The 13,756-nt window shown below is 40.4% G+C and overlaps 1 protein-coding gene across 3 annotated transcripts in view; it reads left to right on the forward strand.

Moving 5' to 3' along the window:
* Nucleotides 1-13,756, forward strand: part of CYYR1 (cysteine and tyrosine rich 1) — a 121,013-nt gene that overhangs the window by 57,778 nt on the left and 49,479 nt on the right. The gene's annotated exons all lie outside the window — the stretch shown is intronic.

A 13,756-nucleotide genomic window follows, 5' to 3' on the forward strand; every position in this document is an offset into this window, starting at 1 on the left:
TAGACAGACCTTAGTTGGCAAAGTAATGTCTCTGCTTTTGAATATGCTATCTAGGTTGCTCATAACTTTTCTTCCAAGGAGTAAGTGTCTTTTAATTTCATGGCTGCAGTCACCATCTGCAGTGATTTTGGAGCCCAGAAAAATAAAGTCTGACACTGTTTCCACTGTTTCCCCATCTATTTCCCATGAAGTGATGGGACCGGATGCCATGATCTTCGTTTTCTGAATGTTGAGCTTTAAGCCAACTTTTTCACTCTCCTCTTTCACTTTCATCAAGAGGTTCTTTAGTTCCTCTTCACTTTCTGCCACAAGGGTGGTGTCATCTGCATATCTGAGGTTATTGATATTTCTCCTGGCAATCTTGATTCCAGCTTGTGCTTCCTCCAGCCCAGAGTTTCTCATGATGTACTCTGCATAGAAGTTAAATAAGCAGGGTGACAATATACAGCCTTGACATACTCCTTTTCCTATTTGGAACCAGTCTGTTGTTCCATGTCCAGTTCTAAGTGTTGCTTCCTGATCTGCATACAGATTTCTCAAGAGGTAGGTCAGGTGGTCTGGTGTTCCCATCTCTCTCAGAATTTTCCTCAGTTTATTGTGACAAACTATGGAATTAGGTTTGTGACGTTGTACAGGAGACAGGGATCAAGACCATCCCCATGGAAAAGAAATGCAGAAAATCAAAATGGCTGTCTGGGGAGGCCTTACAAATAGCTGTGAAAAGAAGAGAAGTGAAAAGCAAAGGAGAAAAGGAAAGATATAAGCATCTGAATGCAGAGTTCCAAAGAATACCAAGAAGAGATAAGAAAGCCTTCTTCAGTGATCAATGCAAAGAAATAGAGGAAAAGAACAGATTGGGAAAGACTAGAGATCTCTTCAAGAAAATTAGAGATACCAAGGGAACATTTCATGCAAAGATGGGCTCAATAAAGGACAGAAATGGTATGGGCCTAACAGAAGGAGAAGATATTAAGAAGAGGTGGCAAGAATACACAGAAGAACTGTACAAAAAAGATCTTCACAACCCAGATAATCACGAACGTTTGATCACTCATCTAGATCCAGACATCCTGGAATGTGAAGTCAAGTGGGCCTTAGGAAGCATCACTACGAACGAAGCTAGTGGAGGTGATGGAATTCCAGTTGAGCTGTTTCAAATCCTGAAAGATGATGCTGTGAAAGTGCTGCACTCAATATACCAGCAAATTTGGAAAACTCAGCAGTGGCCACAGGACTGGAAAAGGTCAGTTTTCATTCCAATCCCAAAGAAAGGCAATGCCAAAGAATGCTCAAATGACTGCGCAATTGCACTCATCTCACATGCTAGTAAAGTCATGCTCAAAATTCTCCAAGCCAGGCTTCAGCAATACGTGAACCATGAACTTCCTGATGTTCAAGCTGGTTTTGGAAAATGCAGAGGAACCAGAGATCAAATTGTCAACATCCACTGGATCATGGAAAAAAAGCAAGAGAGTTCGAGAAAAACATCTATTTCTGCCTTATTGACTATGCCAAAGCCTTTGACCGTGTGGATCACAATAAACTCTGAATCTTAAGGGGACACAAAATTTGTCCACATGCAGTCCCCAAGAAATACCTGTGTGTACTTGTTCGGAAATCTTCTGCGGTCTCCTAGATGTTTAATGAAGAATTGCCTGGACTCCCCCCACCCCACACCCCCGACCTTCTACCTCTGCCAATATACCCTATTCCTCATCTGAATCTTCTCATTTTAGACAAAAGAATAAAAGGAAAAATATTTTATATAAACCAAATATACTTCATGGATGAATACATTTTCTGCTACATTTTTCTTCCAGTTACAAGCCACTTCTTCAAAATAATTAGATTTATCTGACAGCAGTACTTGGAAGATTAGAACTAATACCATGTTAAAGCTGCATATAATAACATGAAAAGTAAAAAAAAAAAAAAGATTCTAGAAGAAATAGGTTTAGATAATCCTAGTACAGGGTATTCTATTTCTTCCTTATAATTCGCTTTATTGATAGATACATATTTTTAGCCTTGATCATAGTCAAAATTATAATTGGATAGATTATCCTAGTGACTTCTTAAATCTTGGCTAAACATTTCTTTTATTATTCTCTAAAATCCTTTCATTACTTACTTGTTGAATAGTTTTAACAGTAAGTTAAGCAAAAAATTTTGAAGCAAATATTCCCTTGAATATATAACATATTCTAGAGGCCAGTAAGTGGCTTTATAGTTAACCATTATCATACATAATATACATACCTCCTATTGTCTATTTGCATAGATAATTAAAACTAATTATGCTTAAGGAAGCCTCTGTAAACCTACAAAAGACTAGAGAACTCATCATCCAGCTGTATATTAGTTTGGTATTCTACCAGCAATATTTTTAAGGTGCAGTTTTCAGAAGAATGCGTTACATACTCTTGGCCTCAGTAATGGTGAATTTTCTTTTCTTTTTTTTTTTTTTTTTTTTGGCTCCTCAGTCATCCTCTCATTTGATGGTGACCTTATTTCATCATTCTGGACTTCTCCATCTCTTTGCATCTCTGGATACCCTTCAGTCTCCATCCTAAAACTCTGCAAAAGGATTTTTCAGACTCCTGCGCAGGTGCCCCTCGGAAGGCCGGGTGAACGGGGGGAAGGAGAGGAGCGAAACGCCAGGCCCCGCCACCGGCTCCGGGAAGGCTGAATTTTCTTGTAATCACTGTAAATTCAAGATTATTTCTTCATAATTTAGCACCCTTTGGTTATCCGTTATAAATGCACTGTGTGTGCTTAGTCGCTCAGTCATCTCTGACTCTTTGCAACCCCTTAGACTATAGCCCGCCAGGCTCCTCTGTCCATGGGATTTTTTTCAGCAAGAATGCTGGAGTGAGTTGCCATTTCATCCTCCAGGGGATCTTCCCAACCCAAGGATCGAAGTCAGAGTCTCTTGCACTGCAGACAGATTCTTTACCACTGAGTCATTGGGGAAGCCCTAAAATAAATGCCCTAATATTTATCAAATGAGATGAATATGCCCTAAGTATGAGTTTTGCCCTCTAATCCAACTGGCTGTCAAAAGGCCCTTGTGAGCTATCAGTATGTCACAATGATGTAAATTATGTAATAAAAGAAATTATGCAGTTATTTACATAGAACTTCTTAGACGAATATGTGATTGTAAGATACAAATCAATCTATTTCATTAAAGACTTTGAAAAACAGATTGTATACCAATAAGCCTGTACATACTATTGGTAGTAGAAAGTATTTTTAGATTCATATCCTCACATTGACTTTTCAAGTGGTTAAAACAAAGTCTACTATAAAGCCATAGTTTACTTTCAATACTAACTTTTATGTCCATTTCATACAACTGCTCATCGTACAGAATTCCAGTGACCAGAAAGATTGTATTAGCTGGAAAGAACCAAGTCAAAAATAAGGGGGCAAAGGAAAGTTCTGAGAGGAATATCGCTGACACAGAGGAGCCTAAGAATGTGAACTTTCATTTACACATTATTCTTTAGTACTTATATATTTTTAAACACCTCTTTTGTATAACTGACACTACCAGGCAATGTGAGGGATAAAAAGATTTTATCAACTCTGATAAAATCTACTATAAGTTCATAGAATTTATAGTAGGCACACAAGTATTATTTCAAATCAAATTAGAACAATGTAAATGGTATAGATGGAAATGCTTTAAAAGTAGGGGAGAGAGTGTGAGAGACCATTTCTGAATAAAGAGATCAAGGCAGGTTTTATCAGGGAGATAACTTTTAACATAGAGCACACAAGGTGTGCAATGGTTGATTGGAAGACAGTAGGTAACCCAGGAGGATTGAGCAAAATATAATAATCCTGGAAAGGAAATTTAGACTAGTCTGTGGAAGGCCAGAAATCCAGAGCAACCAGAAACCTAGAGCAATCAATATGTTCTTAAATTCATTTATGTGTTCTTTATGGTACGTGGGACACAGAATCCATGAGTTGTGAGTTCAGTGGGCTAGCAATAAAAGAGATAAAAGCTGCCTAACCTACCAGGAAAAGAAATGAGAAAAAATGGGGGAAAAGATTAGTACTATCACACTTACTACATTGAATTGTAAAAAAAGACTGTCCTTTCATAATTTTTCTATCTTCACTGTACATTTAGTAAATATTTATTTGAGAGGCATGACGTAGTGGTGGGGACCAAGGGAAACTGATTTGGTTTCATTTAGACCAGCCTTCAGATCTCAGGAGCACTAATTGCTTATTGTCTTTCTGAACAGTTTCCTCATCTGTAAAATTGGGATAATGCTGCTTCCTTGCAGAGCTCCTGTGTATGTCAAAGGAGGTATTATAAGTAAAAGACTTACTGTCACAGGATCAGGGGTGGACTTACTGCTTAAGAGAAGTTCTCTCCGACTGGGTCTTTTCCAGGGCTCTGATCCTTCTGTTTCGGTGTTTCTTGTCTTCCCCCATAGCTAGGGCCACTTCATCCTTCTGTATGGGCTTTTCTGCTCTCTAAACCTAAGCAAGAATCATGGAAAGAATATTTGGGACTCCTACCATCCTCTTGGTAGGAGTTCAGCTCCGATCTTGAGTGTTTCTATGTCTTTGACCTTTGGCCCAGTCCCCTCTTCAGAACCTCAGTCTTTCTAAGACCCAGTCTATTTTCTTGCCAAATTCCACAGCCTCCACTGTATTCCCTTTTCTGTTGGCTCTCTTGTCTCTTGTTCTGGTTAACTGAATCTTGCTACTTACCACGTTTGCCACCCATGTTTAGGGCCTGACTTGTCTTCAGCTTGAGATCATCTGGTTCTGCATTGAGTCCTAGGCTTGTGCCCTTCAAAGCACTTGTTTGTTTTTTATGGAACTGAGCCACCCCTCCCCACAGAAGCTTTCTTAGAGCACTGATCTGGGTCTTTTGCCACACCGCTGGAATTTCCCTGGCACCCTGCCACCGTGAGGAAGTATGTGATTGCGTGTGTGTGGTTCCTGGCACTAGTCCCTCGGTCTACAGGGATCTGTACCAGGCCCGTTAACATCCGCAGTGTTCTTCAGGGTACAAGGATGAGTACAACAAGTCCCATCCTTATGGATCACATAACAAAGTAGAGGAAATGAGGCAAGTGCTTGACTAAGCACATGATATTTAGAACATGGTAAGCGTGTCAGAGAAGCAAGAATTCTTAGAAGAAATCACGTTGGGTTGACACATTTCTGAACTGCCTTGTTGAAAACGACATTTGAGGTGGGCTCTGAGTGTTGGGCTTCCCAGGTGGATCAGCAGTAAAGAACCTGTCTGCCTATGCAGGGGATGTGGATTTGAAGGCTGGGTCAGGAAGTTCCCCTGGAGAAGGAAATGGGAACCTACTCCAATATTCTTGCTTATGGAATCCCATGGACAGAAGAGTCTGGTGGGCTAAAGTCCATGAAGTCACAAAGAGTCAAACAAGACTTAGTGACTGGAAAACGAAACAAAAACATTGAGTGTTAGATATCAGATGACAGATAAAGAGGAACACACAGCTAGAAGCAGCATAGACAGAAACAGGGTACCAAGGAAAGAGTAAGTAGTGATGTGAATGTGAGAGAGAACCTGGTTTAGGCTGCATTATGGAAACTCTTGAGCGCCTGGTCAGGGAAAAAGCACTTAATATGATGAGTAGTAGAAATCAGGGCTGAAGTACACAGCCATGTCAGCTATTCACTGCTTAGCTCCTCGAGATCCAGTTCTTACATGTGGCGAGTTGACAAACATTTTCTATTTTATCTGGCCAGATAGGAAAGTTTTTAGGCTTTGCAGGCCATGGAGTCTTTGTTGTAACTGCTCAACTCTGCCTTCATAACCCAAGAAGTCACAGATGATATGTAAACAAATGAGCACAGATGTGTTTTTATAAAAGTTCATTTATGGATATTGAAATTTGAATTTCACAAGATTATTCTTTTGAATAAATGTAAAAAAAAAATTCTTAGTTAATAGGCTATACAAAAATATACAGCAGACCAGATTTGGCCCTCAGCATATAGTTTGCCAACTCTGAGATTCAATGTGAAGAATACTCCTGGGACAGTAAGACAAATGTTTTGTTTTAGATTCCATGTATATGTTTTAATGTACCATATTTATTTTTCTCTGTCTGACTGACTGCTCTGTATGACAGGCTCTAGGTCCATCTACATCACTACAGATGATCCAATTTCATTTCTTTTTATGGCTGAGTAATTAATATTCCATTATATATATGTATATATATGTATTCACTCACATATTCTCTATCCATTCATTTATTAGTGCACATTTAGATGCTTCTATTCGCAGATAGTTGTCAATAGTTCTAGAAAAGTGGTACAGAAAACCTATTTGCAGGTCAAGAATAGAGACAGACTTAGAGAACAGACATGTGACCCAGAGGGGAAGAGGGAGTGAGATGAGAGTAGAATTTACATACATACGCTACCATGTGTAAAACAGATAACTGGTGGGAAGCTGCTGTGTAACACAGGGAGCTTAGCTTGGTGCTCTATGACGACGTGGAAGGGTGGAATGTGGAGTGGGAGGGACTCTCTAGGGGGAGGGGATATATGTATACATATGGAAAATAGAAGGAGGAAAGCAATGACAGATTTTATTTTCTTGGGCTCCAAAACCATTGCAGACAGTGACTGCTGTCATGAAATTAAAAGATGCTTGTTCCTTGGAAGGAAAGCTATGACAAAACCTAGAGAGCATATTAAAATGAAGAGACATCACTTTGCCAACATAGCTATAGTCAAAGCTATGGTTTTTCCAACAGTAGTGTACAAATGTGAGAATTAGACCGTAAAGAAGGCTGAGCACCAAAGAACTGAGGCTTTCCAACTGTGGTGCTGGAGAAGACTCTTGAGAGTCACTTGGACTTCAAGGTGATCAGGCCAGTCACTCCTAAAGGAAATCAACCCTGAATATTCAACGGAAGGACTGATGCTGAAGCTGAAGCCTCAATACTTTGGCCACCTGATGCGAAGAGCCAACTCATTGGAAAAGACCCTCAGGCTGGGAAAGACTGAAGGCTAGAGGAATAAGGGATGACAGAGGATGAGGTGTTTAGATAGCATTACTGACTCAGTGGACATGAATTGGAGCAAACTCCAGGAGATAGTGGAAGACAGAGGAGCCTTGTGAGCTACAGTCCATGGGGTCTCAGAGTCGGACATGACATAGTGACAGAACAACAATAGCTGATTCACTTTGTCACAGCAGAAACTAACACAACATGGTGAAGCAGTTATCAGTTCAGTTCAGTTCAGTTCAGTTCAGTTCAGTCGATCAGTCGTGTCGGACTCTTTGCGACTCCGTGAATCACAGCACACCAGGCCTACCTGTCCATCACCAACTTTTGGAGTTCACCCAAACTCATGTCCATCGAGTCAGTGATGCCATCCAGCCATCTCATCCTCTGTCGTCCCCTTCTCCTCCTGCCTCCAATCGCTCCCAGCATCAGGGTCTTTTCCAATGAGTCAACTCTTCCCATGAGGTGGCCAAAGTACTGGAGTTTCAGCTTCAGCATCTGTCCTTCCAGTGAACACCCAGGACTGATCTCCTTTAGGATGGACTGGTTGGATCGCCTTGCAGTCCAAGGGACTCTCAAGAGTCTTCTCCAACATCACAGTTCAAAAGCATCAAGTCAATGTATGGCAAAACCAATACAGTATTGTAAAGTAAAATAAAGTAAAAATAAAAATTTTAAAAAAAAAAAAACAAAAGCATCAGTTCTTCGGTGCTCAGCCTTCTTCACAGTCCAACTCTCACATCCGTACATGACCACTGGAAAAACCATAGCCTTGACTAGACAGACCTTTGTTGGCAAAATAATGTCTCTGCTTTTGAATGTGCTGTCTAGGTTACTCATAACTTTCCTTCCAAGGAGTAAGCGTCTTTTAATTTCATGGCTGCAGTCACCATCTGCAGTGATTTTGGAGCCCAGAGAAATAAAGTCTGACACTGTTTCCACTGTTTCTCCATCTATTTCCCATGAAGTGATGGGACCAGATGCCATGATCTTAGTTTTTTGAATGTTGAGCTTTAAGCCAACTTTTTCACTCTCCTCTTTCAATTTCATCAAGAGGCTTTTTATTTCCTCTTCACTTTCTGACGTAAGGGTGGTGTCATCTGCATATCTGAGGTTATTGATATTTCTCCCGGCAATCTTGACTCCAGCTTGTGTTTCTTCCAGCCCAGCGTTTCTCATGATGTACTCTGCATATAAGTTAAATAAGCAATTATACTCCACCCCTAAAAAAAGACATGGATGATATTGTCAAAGCTAGGTAAGAAATAGAATCATGGCAAAGAGATGTAAGATAGGAGGCCAATTCTTTCTTTTCTTCTTCTTCTTTTTTTTTTTTTTTTTTGAGAAGGCCAGTTCTGAGGCTCCTGTCATAATTCCAGCTGTGTGTATGTGTGTATGCATGCACGTGCACTATTTTTGACACATTTTTGAACTGCCATGTAGAAAGCGACATTTGACCTAGACTTTCTTTATCTGCACTCTCTATTCCAAAGCGACTCATACAGTGTGTGACCATCAACCTGACACTGTGATGAGCTCCCTGAATGTTTTTTATAAAAGAATAGCAGAAGTGTCTAAAGAGAATAAGAAAAGCGGTCATACTCAAGGCTGTAACAGCAGGGGAGGAGGGCACCCAAACCCTTGATTCAAAGCAGTTGAATAAGCTGACAGCCGGAAGAAACAAAGGAGCATTCAGCTTTAACGATAGCCTGGTTCTGTTTTATCCCGACATCACAAAAACCATGTTACAAAATTCACTGCTTTCTGTTGCTGTCCATTTGAAAAGCAAGCACTTGGTTGCCTTTTTTTTTTTTTTTTTTCCAGAATTCTTGGTTTAGTTACCTTCTGCTTCAGAAAGCTTTATCTCATTGTGGATGTGCTGTCGGCATTCTAGCACGTGGTTATTGATATCTATTTGTGGCCGGCCTTATTGGATCCATCTTCTGTTGGTTATCACAGCAGAGTTATGTGGGCCAGTCACTAGGGCAGGAAAGCTCCATGACGAGGTTCAATTAGGACATTGTCCTAGCGATGGTTTTTAATGTTAATTACAAGAATCACTGCAGATGGTGATTGCAGCCATGAAATTAAAAGATGCTTACTCCTTGGAAGGAAAGTTATGAGCAACCTAGATAGCATATTAAAAAGCAGAGACATTACTTTGCCAACAAAGGTCCGTCTAGTCAAGACTATGGTTTTTCCAGTGGTCATGAATGGATGTGAGAGTTGGACTATAAAGAAAACTGAGTCTAGAAGAATTGATGCTTTTGAACTGTGGTGTTGGAGAAGACTCTTGAGAGTCCCTTGGACTGCAAGGAGATCCAACCAGTCCATCATAAAGGAGATCAGCCTTGGGTGTTCATTGGAAGGACTGATGTTGAAGCTGAAACTCCAATACTTTGGCCACCTGATGCGACGAGCTGACTCATTTGAAAAGACCCTGATGCTGGGAAAGATTGAGGGCAGGAGAAGAAGAGGACGACAGAGGATGAGATGGTTGGATGGCATCACCGACTCAATGGACATGAGTTTGTGTAAACTCTGTGAGTTGGTGATGGACAGGGAGGCCTGGTGTGCTGCGGTTCATGGGGTCACAAAGAGTCAGACACGACTGAACGACTGAACTGAACTGAACTGAACTGAACCCCAATACTGACTGGTTTATGGTCTTTAATATTTCAGACTAGCAGTCTATGATAATTAAACAATAGTAAAGATGTTTCTAATGTTTAGTATCTGTGTGTACAGTCCTGTTACTAACAGCAGTAATGGATGGAGGTCAAGCCTAAGCAAATATTTGATTAATATGGGACATACTTTTCTATCAGAGATATATACAAATGGAATGAACCTTCTTGTAGAAAGTAAATAAGATGCTAAGTTAATAAGAAGTTCTCCTTACAGACAATTTGGTAGGATACTGAAATACTTGACTTGGACTCCTCCTATCCTAATGTTGTAGGGTTCCACTAAGTTTTCCAGAGAACGCAAAGCATATTTTAATAGTAGAACCCACATCTTTGAGAATTTTGCATTTAATGTGTTTAAAAGATGACAGTTGCTATTTTCAACATTTCTTTGAATATAAGAAATGGACAAATAGAATATCATGATTAACATTATGAACATTTTATCATCAACAACAATCTTGAGGTACTAGCACAATAATTGTGTATAAATTCAGTATCTTTGAAGTCTGAGAATACATGTACTCATTAAGCACCCAAATCTATAAAAATCTACTAAAAGATTTTGATAAATCCTTAAGTACATTCCAGGGAGATTTTTCAAATAGCTAATAGTTAGTCAGTCAGTATTTCACCTTCTCCTAAATATGCATCAACCCTTGGAGCCTAGACTTGATGTTGTCACTGTGTAACTGAACCAAGAGAACACCTTCTGGGAACAGAGCATAAGACACCACACAAGCTGCCAATTTGGATTAATTCACTCTTGATGACACAAAAGTGATAACACAAAGGCATCTTCAGGCTCCAATAACTCATGCTTTTGTAATCTTTAATATTTGATATATATCTGAATTTCTTTGGCATTTTCTTCATACCCCCTCAATGCTAATATACAAACAGCTCCTTACTTCACTGCTGAGATGTCACAGCTGTTAAACCAGAAGGTCTGGAAATGATACCATTCTCTATGGCTTTAACAGTGGGATAACTTTATCAGTGTTGATGTGAAATAGCATAATTCATTTTATCTCACCCAGGCAGGTTTTCTGTGTTTCATACTGTTTTATTTATGTACACTACTTGCATTTGAATGGTAACCTAAATTTGGCAAGTCTCTTTGCAGACGTTTAAGTTAGTGAGTCACAAACCCCTCTGAAATAAGCAAGATATGTATTATTTACCTTGTTTTGTGGATCTGAAAACAGAGTCCCAGAGATGGCATCTGACTTAGTCCAAATGGTTCAACCGCGCTTCTGCTCAGCCCTGATGAATCCTGCTCCCACATTGTCTCCATCACATCACCCTGCTTCTTAAGCTCATTCCAAAGTCAGCTACTGTGGCAACTCTAAGGAGTGCCCACCAATATCCTGCTTATCTGTCCTCCCAGAGCCCTTAGAAGACGACACTCCCCTGACAGCCCTCTTGTAGTCAGTGAACTTCGGAACGGCTCTGATCACTGGACCGTGAATAGAAATGTGTGTCGCTTTTGTATGGCTTTATTGAAGCTTCAATAGGCCCTTCCAACTGTCTCTCCTCCCCTTTGGCAGCAAGCATGGATGCCACACGTGGGGCCAGTGGTGCCAGAAGATACTGAGAGCCTGAATTACTTAGTCACTCACTGCATAGAGGAGAGCTGTCCTGCTGAGTCATCTGACTTAAGCAGACTTCCACTGAGAAACGCATTAACTTTGCCATTTAAGCCACTGAAATTGGGGGCTTGTTTGTCACAATAGCATATCCTAACATACTCATCTAGATCTTTTCTGCAGCTCATCCCCATATGCCATGATCTCCAATTAAGATGTTTAAAGAAGGTACAAAAACTCCTCTTGGTTGCTATGGAGACAATAAGGCAAGAGAAGGTGACAGGGATTAATTCAGAACCCAGTGTCTTTAGATGTTACATTGAGTTGGTCACGGAAGGACTCACTTAAGAAATAAAATTTGACCAATGATTTGAAGCCGTGTAGAAATCTTCTGAAAATTGCACTCTCAGCAACAAGAGAATATTCAGTCATCTGATGTTTTAAGACCACAGTCCCCAACCTATCTGGCATCAGGGACTGCTTTCATGGACTACAGTTTTAACCTGGGCTGGGCAAAGATGGGGGTTTGCAATGGTGCAGATGGTAATGCAAGCAGTGGAAAGCGATGTGAGGCAGCAGAGAAGCTTCTCTCACTCACTTTCTACTCATCTCCTGCTGATCTGCAGCCCCAGGGGTTGGGGACCCCTGTTTTAGGAGAAGCAAAGAGGCCAATGTAGCTGAAATTCAGTGACCGGAGGAGGAGAGTAATGAGAAATGAAATTAGAGGGGAAAAGAGAGGAAAACACATTATACAGGACATCGTGGGCTATTATAAAGACTTTGGTTCTTACTCTTAGTGAAACTGGAAGCCATTGGAAACTGTGGTGCAAGTGTAGTGACATGATTTGGTTTATATTTATCAAGAATTGTCTTCTAAAAGTGTGTTTATGACACTAAAACGTTATTTACGATGGATGCAGTTATTGCAATATAACCCTGGCTTCACTCGTGGGCCATTATCATCCTGGAATAATTCTCACCAATCCAATAATGATCGTGTTCACATACAGTGCAAACTATATTGATGACAGTCAGACTTCCCTCTTAGGTTCCCAATAATACACTAAGCTGCAGCACCCCGATTTGAATCACTGCCATAAAGCTATCAAAGAAATCTTTGCAAGAGTCTGTAATCTCCTGAATCTCCACTGTAAATTGTCAAAAAGAGTTTGGATATCATTTCATAACATATGAAACCAGCACTTGGAATATCCTAGATAGTGAATATGTTGACCCCACAAGCTATTTTGTCAATTCCAACTGGATCGCCAAAAGAAATCTTTGACTCAAAAACAAACAAACAAACCCAAAAAACAAAAACCTATTGCCACATAGCTCAAGTTAGAAACCTAAAGATTGATAACTGTTTCTAAAACTTCTTTCTCCCATACATGTTTCAAATCCACCCTTTTACCTTTCTTCCTCAGTTCAGTTCAGTTGCTTAGTCATGTCCAACTCTGCGACCTCATGGACTGCAGCACGCCAGGCTTCCCTGTCCATCACCAGCTCCTGGAGCTTGCTCAAACTCATGTCCATCAAGTCAGTGATGCCATTCAACCGTCTCATTCTTTGTTGTCCCCTTCTCCTGCCTTCAATCTTTCCCAGAATCACCGTCTTTTCCAGTGAGTCAATTCTTCGCATCAGATGGCCAAAGTATTCTTCCTTAGACACACCTTCACATCTAGCCCTCAGTCCTTCTCATGTGAACTGCTGAATCAGCCCCTAATGCATCTCTCAGGCTCCATCCTCTTATTGCACATTGCTAAGCATCTTTCTAAAACACAAATCCAGTTGTAGCACCATTCTCCATGTGAAGAATGAACTAAACTGGGATTTTTCCCTGACAGTCCAGTGGTTGGGATTTTACCTCCCAATTCAGGAGGTGCAAGTTCAATCCCTGGTTAGGGAGTTGAGATTCCACATGTCTTGAGGCCAAAAAGCAAAACATAAAATAGAAGCAATATTCTAACAAATTCAATTAAAGACTTTAAATAGTCCACATCAAAAAAAAACAAATCTTAAAAAAAAATAAAGTAAAGAATGAGCTAAACCCCTTTGGACTTAAAAGATTCCTGGACATCAAGTTTCTGCCTGCATTTTTGGCTACATTTCTTGTCAGGTCTAGATTGCAGTTTTTGCAGCAGCCATACAAATCTGCTTGTTGTTTTCCAGACATCTGTGACTTTGCATATGCCCTCTGCTGGAATATTTCTTCACCTTGTCTAACTGCAGAATTGTTCCTGCTTTCAGCCTCTGCTTATATGCTATACCGTTTGTGAAATCTTTCCTGATCTCCCCTCCAGGGCCTCTCATATGTAACTTTATCTCAATAGTGACTTTGCGCTTACATCTGTCATGCCCACAAGACAACTCTGTGCCTGCCAAGCCCCTAAGACAGAGGCAGAGTAGATACATAGTAGGTGCTCAGTCCAAGCTGAGTGAATTAATA

This window comes from Capra hircus, chromosome 1 (assembly GCF_001704415.2).
Source record: "Capra hircus breed San Clemente chromosome 1, ASM170441v1, whole genome shotgun sequence".
Lineage (NCBI taxonomy): Eukaryota > Metazoa > Chordata > Mammalia > Artiodactyla > Bovidae > Capra > Capra hircus.